Genomic DNA, 19,366 nt, shown 5'->3' with positions numbered 1-19,366 from the left:
GTCTTTTCAAACTAGCACCTCCTTTCAGGATTTTGCTTTTCCTAGGTGGTTTTGCTTATTTTTGAAAATAAATAAATAAATAAATAAGCAAAATAATCTTCTCCTGTCACAGAAATACATAATAGAAGGAAGTCAAAGATATGTGTTATATTATCAGACTCATAAAATGGCACTTGATAAAGTGTCACATAAAAGACTTACCAGAAAGTAAGGATTTATGAATTACATGGAAAAAGAAGGGATATAAAAATGCAGTAGAGAAGAGAGACTGGGGAGATATGATTTGTCATTGTGACTGACAGTGTAAAAATAGTGCTCCTGATGCTGGTAGTGAGCAGTGATATCCTCTGAGGCTCTCTTCTAAGCCTGGCTGTCTGCTGTATTCAGTGCAGGTTATTGATGGAAACGTGAGGTGGAGCAGCCCTATAATAGACCTTGGGAATATTCCAAAGGGAGAGAGGAGTCTGCTGAATGATGAAATCTTGTTCCATGTGACACTGTTGAGACAACCAAGCCACCAAGTTGTTGACTTCAAGTTCATCTCCTCCAGTAGCTGATTTCATGGGTTCTTACACCAGTCCTTTGTGGCAACAATATCTAGAATTCAAGGTAGGTAATTACTGAAGTGCAGCTGATGAAGCCTTCTCAAAGAATTCCCAGGGGCCATTTGTAAATCAAGGTAGAACAATGACCAACAATGAGAGCCAAAACCCACCACAGGTTAAAGAGAACTGAAAGTACATAAAACTTCTAGTGTTTGGGGAAAAAAATCAATTAATTTATTATTTTTTTAATAAAGTATTTCTCATTTGCATACCATGGTCTTTATTTCTACAAAAATTAAAATTTTATCTTCTTGGGAATGAAATAGACAATATTATGCCTTTTGCTCTACTACAGTCTTCTATGGATTCTGTATTGCAATGTGTCTATGTTATATAGAAACTAATTCATTAGATTTGAATTGGTTTTGTTTTTATTATAATATAAAAAATGCACTAAATTTTGAGCACAAAAATTTGAAGAAATAATGTCAATAAATTAGGAAAGGAAAATTTGCTTTCTCTAAGGCCAAGGAAGGCCTTCAGTCTATTCCAGACTAAAAGGCTAAAAACTTTGGATGAAATCAAAATTGTGTTTTACAGTGGCAAAGAAAGAGGCCTTGGATGCATCTGTAATACACAGAAATTATGTTTTCATTTCAAAATCTTTGTGCTTTCCAGTAAAATTCATGTATAATCTCATAGTAAAAAATTATTTTTCTAAACATGGACCATGCATGTGTTAAAGTCAATCTCAATCTGATGTCCATGACCTTGGATATTAATATGGTTGAGAGACAAGTTCTCTGCAGTTTGGTTAGTGCCTCTCAACAAGTGCCTGGGTAGTTTAAATTCCAGTCCACCATCACTGGAGAGTTAAACACTTCTGCAGAGGTTCCCAAATTCTCATGTAGTTTATAACCCTTCTTACTGAAACATGTGACATGGTTTAGGTATTCCCCAATTTATTGTTCCCACTGAAACATTCCAAGCCAGGGGCTCACTGCCCCCTTCCCCTTTGGCTGGAGAGAACTGGAGGCACAACGGGCTCAGGTTGAGATAAGAACAATTTACTGGGAACAGCAATGAGATAAGAAGGGAACAGTAACAGCAACAATAGTGATAACAGAGTGCACAAGAGAGGCAAACAATTCACACCCAACCACTTGTTACCCCTGACTGCTCCCTCCCCACTGCCTGCCTGGAAGGGACCCCTATCCCATGCCTGGCTGTGGCATGAGGTGGTGTGGAAAAACCTCTGGCTCCTGGATACTGCAAAAATCGATCCTGTCCTGGCCAGAACCAGGACACCTTGAAAAATCCCTATAGAATGTGAAAAAAATAAATAATAACCCACTTTTTGTCCAGATTTGTCTATTTAATTCCCTCTCACTTTAAGAATGCTCTGTAATGCCTCCTTTCTAGTCTGAGGTAAAAGCAGCATCAGTTTCACATGAGTAGTGGTACTACACTGTACAATTTGGATATCCATCTTTGAAACAGTTGTCAAACATTCCCAGGAGGACAAATGCTTTACTAAGCTGTGTGGCCAAGTGGTTCATAGAGAGGTCCACAAGTCCCCACTCAGCTCTGCTCTTGTCCTCTACCTCCATTTTCAGGAAAAAATCTCTTACATGAATACAAGGGGTTGTTGAATCATGTATGACTCGTAGAAATTTTAATTTTCTGCCCTCTATTCTTTGATATTCTCCTCAATTTTCCAGGGCAAATGTCTTCCACAGAGAAGCCCAGATTTATGGATTCATGCAGGCTTGCAAGGATCTCCTAAGAGTCTCTAGATAAGATGCAGGAAGGCTACACTTGCATCAAAGGTGAGAGTACCCACTTTTTGCTTCTCATTTATAAAGGAAGGAAATTTTTTATTGTTGTTTTTTAAAAATTATTTTATAATTATTTTTATTATGATTTTTCCAACTGTAATTTTCTATGGCTTTTAGGAGTAGTCCAAAGTTAACCGTATTGAAATCTTGTTATTGTTTTTTTAAGAGCTTATGATTTAACTAGAAAGAAGAAGAGATTAAATAAAAAAATTAATAGTTTTTAATTCTTTGCCCCTACATAATATATACACATAAATGTATTGACTGTTGCTTTTGCAGCAATACCAAAAATTTCAACCCTCCAGAATTTCCCCTGTACCTTACAATATTTATACTGAAGAAATCCAGAGGGACCATTTTAAATATAAGAGCAAATATGGAAGTTCTGCAATTCAGTAAGATCATCAGGCAGAAAAAAGTCACAGGCACAAAAAAAGAGCTGTGGTGTTGACAAAGAAATATTGTGAACATTTAATGGCAGTTCCAGTAGCTGCACAATGTATTGTAGTTAAATAGTTTTGTCAGCTGCTTTTCTTGTAACCATTGGCCATGCCATAGTTCTGTATAAACCTCTGCAGGAGACAGAACCAGCTTTAATGAAATTTGAGTAGCTGACATATTCGGCAGTGCATTATTCTGGAAGAAATGCTGCTTGATATTTTTCCAAAGGACTCTCTCTCAACTGTAATCACTTTCTCCCTACATGAATGATGTCACTAAAGACTTTTAAGAAAATAATTATTTTGATATTGACTGTAAAACAAATAGTTTAAGAACATCTGAGGCTCTGTAGAAATTATTTTTTTTATCCTGTAATGATAAAGGAACAGCATGTGGCAGAAGTTGATTCCATCAGGCCTGCTAGTTGCAGGGCCAGTGAGCCAGATCTCATGCAATGGGAGAATATTGCTTATTTTGCTGCTCTAACAGCTTTGAACTCTATCATGGAAAAAGTGCTTTAGAAGACAACAAGTTACAAAGCAAATTTATTCATAGGTGTGGGTTTTTTTTTTTTTTCTTTTTTTAGTATTTTTTAGGAATCTCTTTAAACCCAGAGATTTTAGTTCATGAATACTAGTTCGAATGGTTTAAACACCTAAATGTCAGATGCAGAAGTTATTTCAGCCCAAAGGAAAATCATCACAATGTGTGCATTAGTACCCTAAGGTTTAGTGATCTCAACACCCAAAAATTCAGCCCTGGCAAGTTGACTGAGAACATCTGAGATACTTACCCATCCTTTCAGAGGCAGAGGAAAGGGATAAGAAGAATCAAAAACAAGCTGGAAAACCTAGATGGGGAGCAAAGGTTTCTTAAAACTATCCATGGAAAATGTGCATCAAGCTTCAGCCTGCCTTGAAAGCAGAGATACTGGGTTCAAGACTGCATATTTGGTGCTTCTTTTCATTCCTATCACTCCTAATCCAGGCTGGGAAGGCTGCCAAGTTCCAACTCAACCTGTTTCACAAAAAGAAGGAAAAAGTTTTCTGGAGAAGTTTTTGCTGCCTGTCTTTGGCTTAATAGCTTTTGTACTTGCCTGGGCTATTTTAGACCTCAGCCCAATTTCCTTTTCATACTGAGATGGATCAGACTTCTGTTTACCACTTTATAAAAGAATACCCTCACTACCAGATCATAAAGTAGGTGTGGAGAAGGAAGGAAAAGGTGCAAAGGGAGCAATACACTCAAACCTCTCTTATTAAGATCGATCACCAAGGGCCAAAGGAAAACAAAAGCAAGAAGGACAAGTCTCTGCAGTTCAGCGTTCATGCAGGAACACTCAAGTGTTCAGAGCAGGAACTCTTGTTACACCAAGGAAAAGGGAATTTTTAATCATTTGAAAAACATGTTATTTTACTTGGGATTTATTGTTGCTCTCCTTTAATAAAAATTTTAAAAAACTCTACTAAATGCTTATCTACATCTAACCTCTTTTATTTTTTAAACCTGCTTTCCATCCAAATTACTTAAGAACTATTCTACTTTATCTGAAACAGGAATTCATCTTAATTTTTCTTTATCTTATATTCTTCTGTATCCTTGACTACAGAACACGAGGACATTATTTACTTTTCTGCATTCAATCATGCTGTTTTTTCCCAACTCCATACTCAGATCTGTTTATGACCATCATAAAGTCTGCATTACAAGCAGAAGTTCTTTATTGTGTTTGAGTTAACACTTTTGCCCTTCATTGGATGGCTTCAGTGGAGTTTCACCAAGTTTCAGCATCTGAAAATCTGGTTCAGCATTTTAGTTAGGAATTGGGAATATGGAGTGACAGCATTTTTGCAGAGAGCTTGTCTCACTTTGTCAGGCCTTGCATTGCAGATGCAAGTGTTTCTGATGCTTAGTTTACATGAAAACTACTAAATTTTGGCTGTGTTTATATCTTATTCACTGTCACTTTCCAGCTTTACACTGTGCCTATGCTTCTATGAAAAAAAAGTAAATTTCACAGTTTCACGTGAGGTCATGAATAGAAACCACATTTTCACATTTACAAAATTAGATATTGATAGTGGTTATATATATCAATAGTGAAATACCACCACTGCTACCATCAGCCAGCAATCTGGAACAGAGAATCTTCTAATAACGCTTTGCAGTCATCTTTGCAGTGGATCCACATCTGTCTGTGGAAAGCAGATCTCACTAGAAAGGAGCTTTTGGAAAGATCCAAGCCTGGTTGATAGGATACTGTCAGGCTTCCACATGGCTTTGGATACTGTGCTGTGCAAAGAAACCTGGACAGTGCTAGATCAACATAGGCTGTTTGTAAACCACATGGATTAATCTGCCACAAAATAGAGAATTATGATGATGGTGGGGTTTTGCAATTTGTAGTTTAATTTTTTTTTACCTACTTCTTTTTGTCCTTAAGCATGTATTTTTAAAATTCTGATGTGTAAAAAAACCATAAAGTTCTCATGAGAAACAACTGTAACTGGCACAAAAATAGGCTAAATGGCAAATAACAGAGATGTTTATTCACTTGTTAGTGAGCATAAACAAATCATATGAATTTCATTATGTGCAAATATAATGTTGTATTAAAGCAGTAAATGGAGTTCATAGTCTCTGAATGGATTACTCCTTCCTGAAAATTTGTGACTAAAAAAGGACTTAGGTACTCTGGGATTTAGTCAATCTAATGTAGATTCCTGGTCTGATACAGTGGTAGAGGTGTGATCCTTAGAAAAGGAACCCAGAACAGGAGTAGAGAGCTGGTTTGGTGTTCTTCTGATGTTGCACAGAAGTGCCTTGAGATTGGCCAGAGGAACAGCAAACATCCCTTATGGCAGTTCCTGAAGCTGTCCTCTCTGTTCAGTAAATGACAGAGAATTTCAAGGGTAACAAAAGCCCAGTTTATAAATACTTTGAATTAATGCAAGAAAGACAATACAAACTGTGCAACAGATTAATTAGCTATTGGTGGCAGCAACTCATTGTGGATGATAGGAGAGCCTCACTGAGAACTTTGAAATAAAATCTGAAAATTTGTCTAAAGTGTTTCCTCTGATTCAAACAGAATCACAGAACTGAAAGGAGGAATTAAATAATAAAAGTCCAATGACCTATGCCAAGCTCAGACTATAATCACTGTAGTCCATTTTGGCTATAAAATTTCTGTGATGCTGATTTGCATAGTAATATCACAATTAATATTCATTTATCCACAAAATGTGCTAGGGAGATTTATTTTACCTCTCTTTTATAGATGATGAACATGGAAAAGCATAATTGTCAGGGACGTACAATCCAGTTTAGATCTGGCTAATGCCATAAGTATTCCAGCACCATAATTTTTTTGTGTAAAGGAGAGATGCCTGTAAAAGTGTGTTTCTTCCTGCTGCCAATGCATAATAGAGCCTGTAGCTGTGAGAGTGTTACTATATTACATGACTGTCTACCTCCTACGTGAACACCAAGATTTCTGAGCAATTTTCAGTAAATGGGTGACTGAGAATAAAAGGATTCAGAGGCAGCAGCAAATGTCTAGAGGCTCTTTGCAAACATGCATGTGGAGATGTGTTTTCACCATGTATTTGTCATTTTCAGACAAACAACTATGCATTAAAAATCCAAACCATGTAATTTTCATACCCAAAAAGACACAATTTCAGCCTAAGTGAGTCAATATAAAAGGTATAGCCTGTACTTATTATATAGCTCCTATGGAAATTCACTATACTTTTCTGACAAGGCCACCTGAAGGAAATGTATCAGTTCACTGATACTCATCCTCATGAACATTTTCTACCTTTTCTTTCCTAAAGGATGAAAGAATGATTTAAAGCAGTTAGCACATGACAATAGGCATTTTTCACAGGCTTCTCTCCGATTAGGATAGCATAAGCTTTCATTTTAGCATTCCCTCCAGGTTTATAAGACACATCAAAAACAACCATGCATTAGCTTAGATTCTTTCTGTGGTTAAGCATTTCTTTCTTCAGGAGATGAGTCAAGGAGTGCAAAAGGTGATGATTGAACAGCTTTTTACACACACATTCCAGTTTCGGGGCAGCCCGAGGCTGTTTCAGCTCCTTTCAGAACTCAGAACTTTGTATCTGGCAAGAGGTCCTTCAAACTGCAGTCAGATGCACCCAGAGACCTTAAAAGGTTTTCACTCATTCAACTGGACTACTGAAACCTAGGACTGGATCAAAGAACATGCAGTTTTGCAAAAAGGCAGAAAATTCTACACGGGAAGAAGGATATTGTGGAGCTGAGCTTAGGCAAGTACTTAACAAAGATTCACTGCTTTGAACTGCCAGGGACAATTCCTTTAGACTGACCGTCATCTGCTCTTAATTTAGCATTTTTTTCTCTTTCTGGAGCCCAGTTCTTCCACGACTGCTGCAGTTGTTGTACTTGAACTGGAAAGCCAAAAAGTACCTCCATAACTTTAGTCCCACAGCTTTAGCAGGTTACAGTCACGATTTCACTGCCTACTGCCCATTGCAGGCTTGCAGCCATTAGAGGGCAGACCATAACAAATTGTTGATGGATGTATTTAGTCTCATCAGCGTTGTTTTTCCAGTTAGAAACCTTAAGAGACTAATTTTTGGTTCTGTTCTGAAGTGAATAAGTCACAGCAGCAATGCAAAGGCCGGTGAAGCAATTATTTTAGCTTTTTTTTTGCTAATCTCTTCTAATTCTGATGGTACAGATTACATGTCCAGGATTTTTTTTTTTTTAGTTCTTCTGTAAGTCTTGATGGAACCATTTTTCGTTAAAAAAATTAAAAATTTCATTCATGCTACTGTTATAACAACTGAACTCTGTTGCATCAGGGACCTCTTTGGAAGGATGTACGGTTTTTTTGGTGTATAATTGATTTTATTCACTGTACTGGTTTGGGTCAGTGTTCTGGATTTGTGGGGATAATGGTGCTGATAACACAGGGGTGTTTGACAGGCTCAAGTCCTTCTCTGCTCCCCACCCCACTCCCAGGAGGCTGGGGATGCACAAGATTTGAAGGGCACACAGCCAGGAGAGCTGACCCCACCTGCCCAAAGGATATCCCACCCATATTGCATCCTGCTGATCAGTAACAGCTGTGGGGAGAAGAGGAAGAGCAGGATGCCTGGAATGATGGCTTTTGTCACCATTACTGTGATGGAGCCCTGTGTTCCTGGCTGAACACCTGCCTGCCCATGAGAAGGGGTGAATGAATTCCTTGGTTTGCTTTGCTTGTGTGCACAGCTTTTGCTTTACCTGTTAAACTGTTCTTACCCACAAGTTTTCTCACTTTTATCCTTCTCTCCCCCATCCCACACCTCCAAGTAAATGTCTGGGCTGTGTTGGGCAGGGTTAAACTATGACAAAGGGTTAATGTGCACTCAGATTATCTGTCATTTCCCTCTCTTTTCATTAGGGAAAATGGCTGAGTGAGACACTGAAGGAGTTATGAACATGATTCATTAGTGATTTTAAGGAACAGAAATTAAAGAGGCAGGAGGAGGATAGATAATAATGAATTGCAAGTGAACAGCAGCACAATTTTCTTACCTACTGGTGTAAATAACACACAGCACAAATGTGCACAGTGGCCTCCTTCTATACACAATTGTTCTACTAAAATCCAACAGCCTTCTCTCCCACTTCAAAATTCCTTGGTCTAAAAGCCCTGGAATTATGCCAGAACATTTGAAAGAATGACATGAAACTTCATAATAAATACAGATGTAGCCTATGACTACATATTTTCAATAATGGAATAATTCTAAATCTTAATCTTTACCCAGATGAAAATAAAATAAAACTAGTGAAAATTATTCTTATTTATATGGTAGGAGAGGAGTAAAAAAAGGACAATTTGATTTTTGGAAATGCAGTAATCTCTGAGAACCTGAGGTCTTTGGAGTTAAGGCCCACAGAGAAGTACTTTGAGTCCTCTCAGCTGAGGTAATCCTGCAATAATTGTCCACAAGGCTGGTTTGAAGAAGGCTGGTATCAACAAACCTTTGAAAAAGCTCGACAGTAGGGATGAATACAGTGGAGAAAGTACAGTACACAGAGCCACCCAGAACCTCAAGAAAACCAACCAAATTAAAAGTATTTGTGAATTATTTTTATAGCTGGTCTGCCAAAGGTCAGGAGAATTAGAGTGGCTTGGGAAGGGACTTAAGGAGATTAGCCTGTCACCCTTTTCCTGCCCCCTGGAAACAGTAGCTGCAGACAAGAGTAATTAATCTTCAGCTGGACTTCTGCAAGTCACTATGAGGAGAACTTTGTCTCCACCACTGCAGAAAGCCAAGTCTGTCTCTACCAGATTCCCTCACTGCAATTTTTGGGATGAGTGAAGTCAAGGTAATGTGTGACAGCTGAGACAGCAGGTCCTGGCTTGCTGAGTAAACACCTGGGCATCACCAGGACCAGACATCTCTTAGTTAACTCAAAGTTAGGAATCATGTTAGCTGGACTGAAATGACCTGAAGGAAGCTGTACCACTAGCAAGGTTTACTCTTTTCATTAAACACTAAAATCAGCAAATTCTCTTCTGTCTGAAACCTCTAGCTCTCTAAAGGATGCTGGTAACAAAACTATTTATATTTATTTTCACATTATAGCTATGGATGTCCTACCACCTCGCAATCTTTTCATTATTACTGTATTTTCTTAGCAAATTCTTCATTGACAAGAAATCTTACAATATCTAGCCTCCTAGTATTTCCACAAAACTTTCCTTCTCCCCATTCATGAACTTAAATCATCTTCCTGAAGAGTACAGAAGAATTAGACAGATGAGACCAAGACTCCCGGAGTCTGGGGGTAATTTCTGCCCCTCTTTGTTCTGTAGATACTGCTTGTGTTACTCAGACTAAATCCAAAGCCCAAAGTCTTATTCATGCAGAGAAGTTTGCAAATTGTGTGGCTCTGGTCGCTTCCTGTCTGGAAAACCAAAAGTATGCACCATTTTTATTTAATTTCCTGAAATACTGTGATCCTTCCCTTCCCTTCCCTTCCCTTCCCTTCCCTTCCCTTCCCTTCCCTTCCCTTCCCTTCCCTTCCCTTCCCTTCCCTTCCCTTCCCTTCCCTTCCCTTCCCTTCCCTTCCCTTCCCTTCCCTTCCCTTCCCTTCCCTTCCCTTCCCTTCCCTTCCCTTCCCTTCCGGGATTATCCTACTTTCCTTTTACCCTTCAGCATCTTTAGAAACTTCCTTTCTTTTTAGTAAGCAAAGTGCTAAGAGAGACCACAGAGGGTTACCTCACCCGTGCTGAATCTTATTTATTCCCTTTGAAATCCATTTCTTAATTCTCTTCTGCTGTAGGCAAGTCCTTTATTTCCAGCATAATTCTTTGCATGAGAACAGAAAACATCAGCTGTTTTCTCTAAAGTGAAAAACTTTGTGCAGCGCAGCAATGGGTGAAAGATCTCCTCCTTTGCCAAGCACCATCTCTGTTACTGCACCAACTTTTTGTTTCCAGTTAACCCCACAGAGAAGACCAGTTAACAGTGGCTTTGCTGGGGGATGGAGAAATAGCTGTTTGTTTTTCAAAGCTGTTAATGCTTAACTTTAAAACATGTTCTTTTATGCTGTAGTATTTAATCTTCTGGCAAGACAATTTTTCCCCCTGAATATTATTAACTTGTTTTTCAGTAGTTCTGACTCTTTATTCTGTCCTGAAATCTAGGAATAGGCTTAATTGTCCCTCAGAAAACACCCTGTGTGTAACAGTGTCAGGGTTGCAATGCCTTTGCTCTCCCCCATCAGCTCAGGGCGATCACCACAGAGAGCAAGAGCACTCCTCCTAAAAAACTTGCAGGCCATGCAGGGAAACCATGAGAAAAACCTTGAAATAAATTAAGGGCAAACCTTCATGGAAAGCTTGAGCATAACTTATCACCATGTTTGCCTCCGTTATCCTTATCCAGGGAACAGCACTGGCAAGAGCCTGACCTAAATCTCTGAGTCAGGATGCTAAAAAAGCCAAATAGGCAAGCCTTGTCTGGAGCTTCTCTCCCTCCATGTGAGGGGGGAGAGACTTGGAAGAGTAAGAGTGAGAAAACTTGTGGGTAGAGATAAAGACAGTTCAGCAGATGAAGCAAAAGCCATGGACAGAGGCAAAGCAAAGTGAGGAATTCATTCCCCACTTCCCACAGAGAGACAGGGGCTCAGCCATCCCCAGGACAGCAGGGATGTCACACATAACAGGGACAGGGGAAGACAAACCCCATCCCTCTGGATGCTCCCCCTTCTTCCCTCTTCCCTGGGCTGCCAGTGCTGAGCACAGGGTGTGGGACATCCTCTGGGTCGCCTGGGGCCAGCTGTCCAAGTGTGTCCCCTCCCAGCCCCTTGTGCCCCTCAGTGCCCTCACTGGTGGGGTGGGCTGGGAGGCAGGAAAGGCCTTGACCCTGTGTCAGCCCTGCTCAGCAATAATCAAACATCCCTGTGTTATCAGCACTCTTCTTCACAAATCCACAGCATAGCCCCAAACCAGATACTGTGAAGAAAATTAACTCTATCCAGGCCAAAAACAGCACAGCAGAGTGAGCTAGCAAATATAGATTTTGTTGGATGGCTGCTGCAATACCTCTGACAGGGAAACCATTCCCTCTGAATGCATTAATAACTTTTGGCAATCAAAAATCATTCTTGCATGTACCTGCTCACTTTCTGAGTTTGTCTTCAAGTGTTAACACAGCCCCGCTCTCCAGTTTGCTTGTTTTTGTTTTTGGTTGGTTTTTTGTTTTGTTTTGTTTTTGTTTTGTTTTGGTTTGGTTTTTTTTGCCTGTTTGTGCCAGCCATTAAATGGAAATATTCTATCTAATTTTTCAAGGAATTCCTTGTTAAACACATTTGTGTACACCAGCATTTTCTATCCCTGCAAAAATCTTTTCTCCATGCTTTAGTTCTTGTTATTGCTGTTTATGTAAAACAATCAAATTCTTAGTTTTCATTCTTCAGCTTGCAGGAATAAAAACAAGTGTCAAGGGGTGTTTTCTGTTTCCTATTTTAATGTCCATTTTTATCTAGATTTCCTTTGACCAGAAATTATATTTTTAATATTTTTTTACTTTTTTTTTCTAATACAGGAAACACATTAAACTTTCCTTTAGTTTCACTTTGGTTCAGGATCAATATTTCAACTACATTCATAACTATGATATATAGCATTTGTCTGGCAGAGAGTATAAGAAGCAATATATTATTTTCCTCTAAAGAAGAATGGGAATCTGATCTGGAGATTACGCGCTAAGCGGTGGTGAGGATTTATTTCAATTCCCCTAAGAACCTCTTAGTATATAATTTGTTGTGTAGGATTTATTACCCTCCCAAGTGGTTTCTCTCAATGTGTAGGAACACCTCCCTGGTGTACCCAAGGTGTGGATGGGTTTTTTTATTAATGTTGTGCAGAGTTGCCCCACGACTCCCTCGGACATTTTCAGTCTTGGCTTTACTTGTCTCCATTAACTTTTCCAAAGCAAGATCAATATTCTGTATCCCTCTGCTTTGATTACACTACCATACACAGATTTATCTTTATTAAAAATGCAGCCAAAGTCATCAGTACTACCCCTCATGGTCACAAATCTTTAAATGTGGATTCTTTAAAGGATAAAGTCCCAATAACAAATTCTTAAGACACATTTTATTTTAAAAACTTTCTTTTTCCTATATGCCTATCCACTATATAGTTCATTGTTAGCATTCTGTGTGGACATTAAAATCTTTCTATCTGTATAGTATAATTACTGTAGTTTTATAAAGTAATTATTTAAAAAGCACTTTGAATTTCTAACCCAATATATTCCTAATAGTAAGCCTTAGGGTAATTTAGCTGTGCATATACTCAAGACATTCATAACCACATCCATTATCTATTGAAATCTACATAAAAACTTCCAATGAATTTGGTCAATATCAAATCAAGGAGATTTTTTCCTTTTTTTAAATGAAGGAGTTTCTTGTACATGGTCCTACCATTGGCTTAAACACTTCATTAGACATCTTATTCCCTCTTCTGCAAATAGAGCACATGAAACACCAAGCTCTTTTCAGTTTAAAGGAGAACTTGAGATTTAAGGAAAGTTATACAACATAAAGCTAGGAGAAAAGTAGGTCATGAGTGTTGTAGGTATACATTTCTGGATGAGTAAATCACACCTGAATGGTTTCAAGGGAAAGTTTCTTCCAACTCTACTCTTTAATAACTGTGATTATATAGCAATTATTTAAAACTCAATACTTTATTATCAAGTTCAGTGTTTCAGTTCTGCTAAAAGAGAAGAGCTACATCAGAGTGACAAAACTTGAATATGTCCTACTTCATATGTATTATATATATATATATATAAACGAATTAAAACTTTGGGCATGGAACCACAGAAACAGATTACAAGGAACTTGCAGATACCACCTATTGCAGCCTGCCCTTTCAAGTAGGACTGTGCCAACACCAGACTGGTCAGCCACAGGTTTGTCTTAGCAAGCTGTGAGGGCTTCCAAGGATAGAAATTTCACAACTCTCTAGAATACCTGTTCTTTAATCCTCTGAAATCACAGTTTGTGGCCATTTTTAGAATTGTTACAGGATTAAAATTCATATTTAAATATATGTATATTTTGGAAATTATTAAAAACTTTTTAAAACCCACAGTGAAGACTATGCATGCAGAAAGCATGGCCAAAGATGCCCAAGGGTAAATGATCACCTTTGATAATGCTTCCTTCTCCAGTCACCTTTCTGTTGTCCCCATACCTGTTCTAATGATGTGCCTGAAGTCACTCCTCATCTGATTTATTTTTGAAAGCAAAATCACACTCCTCCTGCTTCAGTGTGTTTCCTACAAGTATTTTTATGATGAGCAATGGCTTCATATGAGTGACAGAGTTGATTGAAACAGCAAACATAAGAAATCTCAGAATAATTAAACTATTTGCAGCCTCAGTTAGTCCATTCTTCAGAAGAGAGTGAGAACCAGATGATTTTGGTTTTGACAAAATAATGCCAGAATGAAAAAATCCCATTGCAGAAAATAATTTTGGAAAAAGAATTTGGTCATCACAAAAAATTCAAACAGAGATACAAATGAGGTGAAAAATTAGCATGGCATTGTTGGACCTGATCTTGGTGTCTTGAGAAGAGCAGAAAGCTGATATAGAAAAGTCTCTGAAGGAAAACCCTCCTATGGCTTGCAAAGACTCTTCATACAAGGATACTTGCATTGCTCAAATGTGTCAGGGCAAAAGGAAAGGCTGCTTAATTTTCCCACAAAAATATTTACCTCAGTGTAATTGCAATGGCAACTGTTAATGAAATAAAGCTATTCATCCCTGCCATCATAGCCCAGATTAAATGGCCCTAAAATCACTGAAACAGCATTTCTGTGATTAGGTTGATGGGTATTTACAGTCCTTAATGAAACATTATATAGTCATTTGTGCAAAGCATGAGCATATTGTGTACAGAAATTGTCACATAGCCAAGTTAAAATTATCCAGGATACAGATAGGATCTCAGCAGCATGCCATGCTATGAGAAAACCCATAAACCATCTTAAACCAAAACAACTGAAAACCAAAACCCTGCAAAAAAAAATTAATAATTTTTAATTTTTTGTCTTTTTTTTTCTTCTATATACTTGTATAAAATATTTTAAATTTTGCTTAATAGCAACCTTACAGAATGTTATTATTATATACTACTAATGTATATATTATTATATACATTATTATATATGTTGCCTTTTAGGTAAGGTATTACACTGAAAAGAAAGGAAAAGCCACCCTGATTTTCTGATGTTCAGAGGTAGCAGAACTGACTAATCATGCCAGTTTATCCCTGGGACCCCTGGTTTTCCTTTTTCCCACAGAGTGCACATTTCATTTTCTAGTTGCTGTAAGGTTATTACAAGTTTTACAATTCCTTTAAGACATGACTAAGGCCATTTTTTCTTTACCGTATGGAGTGCTCCTCCATTTTTTTGCTGAATGAATTTTTCTATACAGTGACTGAACTGTGGCCTGTGTATGTCAAGACACCCAGATTTGGGGAGGATGAAGAGTTATTGGTTGCATTTTTCTTTTAATTTGAAGATTGTTTGTCTGCTTTCCCCATACCCTTGATTTTCTAATTTCTCTTCAGCTGCAGTGCAGTAACTCTTCTTTCTTTAGTTCTGTCCTGACCCTGCCTTTGGTTGTTTGAATTCAAAATTAGGACTCAGATTCAGGTGAATATCCCTTAACAGGTGTCAAACTTTGAACTACATGTCTAAGCTATCATAGTCAAAGGAGGAACTGCTGTCAGTGGAGCCTGAATTATGTGCCAGCCCGCCCTGGAGTGAGTACCTGATTAATTTATTCAGGGGAATCCCTCCCCAGCTGTCTGCATCTCCCACTGGACAAGGTCTGGTTTATGTTTGCATGTGTCCAAACTAAGGAGCTTGGACACTGTTGCTTCACTCCTGATTTTATCTCTTGAGCCCAAGCTATGGGGATTTGTGTATTCAGCAGGAAGGTCTTATTTTTGTGTTTGGTGACAGCTGAGATCATTCTGCCCACAGCTGAACAGAGAGGAGCCAGCTGGCAGCCAATATCTCTCCTTTTGATTTCTGCACAAATTGCCCAACACAGCCAGGCCACTGCTATGTAGGCTTCCAAATCCTAGCTCAGATCCTAACATTCTGTCTTTTCTATGTGTGGGTGGTGGATGTTTTGTCACTGCCTTACCTTCCTGGAATAAAATGCTCTCCCTGAAAGCTTTTTATGTGTTACAGATGATAAACATTTGTCTAAAAAGATTCTAGCCATGCCTCCTTTTCGGTAATTTTCCCAGATATTTTAAGAATTAGAGACATCATAGTGTGCTAAGTGAGGATAGGAATTACCAGGAAAAAACTTCTGAAATCTTTTGGACAGTTCCAACCAAACCCAACATGTGTGCAGAGGCATCATGAAATGCCATATTCCTTGATTCAGAAAAGTCTGTCAGCAAATTTTTAAATACATTTGAACTAATTGAAAAAATATAACTGTAAAATTCTGAAATAAGTTCTTAGCTACTGTAAATTTTTTTTTTATATTGAGTTCAGCAGTCTACTCTTATGGCTGTTGAGGTCTAGCTGGGAGGTAAGACCAAAGCAGTGATCTGAGGTTACAGCTAGTTTATTGTCAGAGCACTTTACAGCCCAAAGAACTTGCTTATGATTTGCAGAATTTGCAATAAACTAATTACCAGATTGACTACAGGTTAACAAAAGCAACACTATTTCAAGAAAAGCACAATAGTCAGCACCTTGTCCCTGAAGTTATTTTACAAGAACCTAAAAAACCCCACAAAAATAACCTAAATGTGATGGGCTGCCTATCTGAGATTTCACAAAAAATCCTAAATAAAAGCTTTGCCAGACCCTTAGTTTTGTTAGCATATCAGTGAAAATTAAACCCACTTCTCCTCTAGACTGAGTGCTTCAGTGCAGTACTTTAAGACTTGAACTACTTTTTTAATGGGTTGTGAGATCTTTCCTATTTTTTATTAACAGGAAAAAATAGTATTGGTGTTAAAATTTTTTTAAAAAGCAAAAACTCCAATTCTAGTTGAATCTCTGTCTATGGTGAAAATTACAGTACAATAATCTGTCTTTAAGAATATGTAAAGGTGAAACACACCAGTGTTTCAAAAGAAGACATGCACGGGAATGAGGGGCTTCCTCTCATGAGGTAATAAAACCTTGGCATCATTGCATGTCTTGTGGGTTAAATAAAAGACAAACAGAATTTCTGGGAACTGAAGTGTAGTGTCCATGCAAGCCAGAACTACATACTTCCTGCTGATTTTGAAAAGCTGCAGGAGAGGGAAAAGTGAAAATCAAGGAGAAAGTTCACAAGGAGCTATCAATACTACCCCAGCAAAGCCAGAGTGGGGTTTTTAAACCCAATGTTGCATAATGTGCACCATAAAGTAAGATGATAGGAAGAAATACCTGATGAAGCTGCACTGAGCAGATCTTTTCCATTGTGCCAGAGAAGATCAGAAGGTGTCTCAGTGGCCCTCAAAGTTTGCTCTGCCCATGGACAAATTTCTGCAGTAGTATAAGGCTATATGGAGCACATGCCCAGGTTAAATCCATGAGTGGCTTACTATAGTTTTCAATTTTATACTCTCCCAACATATTTATTGGTTGCTGAAGTTTTTTTTTTCTCTTCCCTGAAACAGCCTCAGCTTCCTTCATGAACCCAACCTGGTTCCAAAAATATATGTTCATCACTTTGACCTTTTTCACATTTCTCTACATGGCTTCTATACAGTTTGATTGACACCATTGTCCCATGATCCCAATCTGCCTTTTCCTGCCATACTGCCTCAGCTGTGGGCATTTTCACTTGGGCAGGTGTTCTGCACATATAATGAAAGATTAGGGTGCTAGGTAGGCCAAACATTGGCTTGTCATGTTCTGATGGGATGAACATATGGGCTTAAAGACTGCTTTTTTAAAAATCCAAGTAGGAAATTGGTCTTTCCACCCCTGGATCATGCAGCAGAGTAATGAAGAGCTCTTTGTAGTAAATACCAGGAAATTTGTAGCATGTATGGTTAAATGGTTTTTTTAGCACTGCACACATCATGTGCACTTTTCTCTGATTAAATTCTTGTCGTTCTCTGTTGTCCTTTCCCCATTTCTTTGAAAATTATTAAAAAACCAATTCTTAAAAATTTAATATTTAAAATCTTTCATCCAGAATATAGGTAATTTCTCTTATTAAAACCTGAACTAGTTTCCCTATTCTCTGGAGAATATAAAAAACCCAAGAGATGCCATGGTAGAAGCTACATCAGTGACTGATCAAGTAGCAAGAATATACTCTGTTTTTTAGAATAGCTCTTACTAAAACTTGTTTTAAGATGTAATTTTTTTGGGGGGAGGAGGGGGATTAATGATGCAGGAGATCAGAATTCCAGGAAGGCCTTAATCTCTGTCAAACTGGGAATCACCTTCCACATGTAATTTACAGAGACTGAAGGTCTTACCCTGCAGTATTCAGTGGTCTAGAGGGCTGCTGCCCCAGACCTGGATCCCCTGTGTCTCAGAGCACATTCTGCAATCCTGTGGAGTCATCAGATCTGTCAAGTGGCACTGGAGACCTTTGTTCCATGATGATGGATGAAGGGGTGTCTGTGGGGCCTGGCTTGGTGACAGCACGTGGAAGAGCAATGATTCACTCTGCTCAGGTCACCAGGGGCATCATTTTAATAGGGCTGCTCTTGCAATCAAAGTCTGGGCTCATTTAAAAACCTGTGCTTTGAGAAACCCATGTTCACATTTACAGAAATGATATCTACCAGAGCTTCATGGAAATGTGCTTTCCTGTCCTGCCTGGTAACTCTTTGCCACCCAGTGGCACACCTGGCATGCTGGCTTCTGTCAGGGTGGTAAGGGCACAGCAGGGCCAGCATCAGCATGAACGTCTTTCTGCAGGCACTGGAGGAAGCTGAGAAAGGTTAACATCAATAGTGGGAACAAGTCATCCTGCAAAGATATTTTAAATCAAATTAAACCTTTTTTGTGAAATTTTCTGAGACATTAAAAAAAAAAAAAAAAGAAGAAAGTAAATGCACTTTAAAAGTTTACCCTGCTTCTATGATACATGCAAATGAACCAAATCCTCTCTGCATCTGACATATTTGCATGTTGTGCATCAATAGGCTTTGAACCAGCATTGAGGTAAACAGAGTAGATTGACAAACTTTGCATGACATTAAAATATGAGATCATGACTCTGTGTTTACCTGGTAAGTTCAGAAACGTGGCACAATGACAAATATCCCATGTCATTTAGAACCTATTAAATGTTGGATGCTCTCTCTCTCTCCCTTCTTTAGCTTCTCATTCAGTAAAAGCCCAAATTTTCGGGCAGATAAGGACCTCAAATACTCTATGAATGTTAGCAACAAAAACCTTAGTAAAACAAAACAACCCTTAGAGGTAATTACATAACATCACAGATGGCAGAATGGATCTGTAAAGAAGTTATTTGCTCGAAGGTACTTATCAATTTTGTAATACAGTGCACAAGTGTTCATTCTTTATTCAAACTGAAAGAACACTGCCAATTTATTGTGTAACCATGTTCTGCCAATGTCCTATATAATGACATGGTTTTGTTTTGTATTACAGAATTCTCCATTACTTGCCTTTCCCATTATCCACATGTTGTCTGCCAATGGCAGAGGCAGAGCCAACACTAAGGCTGAAGACCATATTTATCTCCCAGTTCACAGGTTTTTGTTTCTTGATGGTATTTTTTTTCCTGAAATTGAATTTTTTAATTTAACATACAATATTATTTACCACAGAGTTAAGCAGCAAGGGTTTCAGACTGAGAAAAAATGGAAGAGAGAAGAAAGAGTGCTAAATTCCTTTTTCTACCCTGGGAGAATAGAGCAATTTAAAGTGCTCTCATACCATCATAATGTTAATTTCCCCCCCAGTGATTTCTGGCATCTGGATCTGTTCCCCGATGCAAAGGAGCTTT

General features: G+C 38.4%; 1 long non-coding RNA gene across 1 annotated transcript; it reads left to right on the top strand.

Annotated features, from left to right (window-relative positions):
* The first annotated feature begins 476 nt into the window (after window positions 1–476).
* On the top strand, window positions 477–3,715 carry LOC134429277 (uncharacterized). The gene is made up of 3 exons (XR_010030568.1): window positions 477–609; window positions 2,267–2,374; window positions 3,411–3,715. It is a non-coding gene; the product is annotated as an uncharacterized LOC134429277 (long non-coding RNA).
* The last annotated feature ends 15,651 nt before the right edge of the window (window positions 3,716–19,366 follow it).

Source organism: Melospiza melodia, chromosome 1, assembly GCF_035770615.1.
Source record: "Melospiza melodia melodia isolate bMelMel2 chromosome 1, bMelMel2.pri, whole genome shotgun sequence".
In the NCBI taxonomy this organism is placed as follows: domain Eukaryota; kingdom Metazoa; phylum Chordata; class Aves; order Passeriformes; family Passerellidae; genus Melospiza; species Melospiza melodia.
The sequence above is the reverse complement of the archived record's forward strand: the minus strand, read 5'-3'. Positions and strand labels throughout refer to the sequence as shown.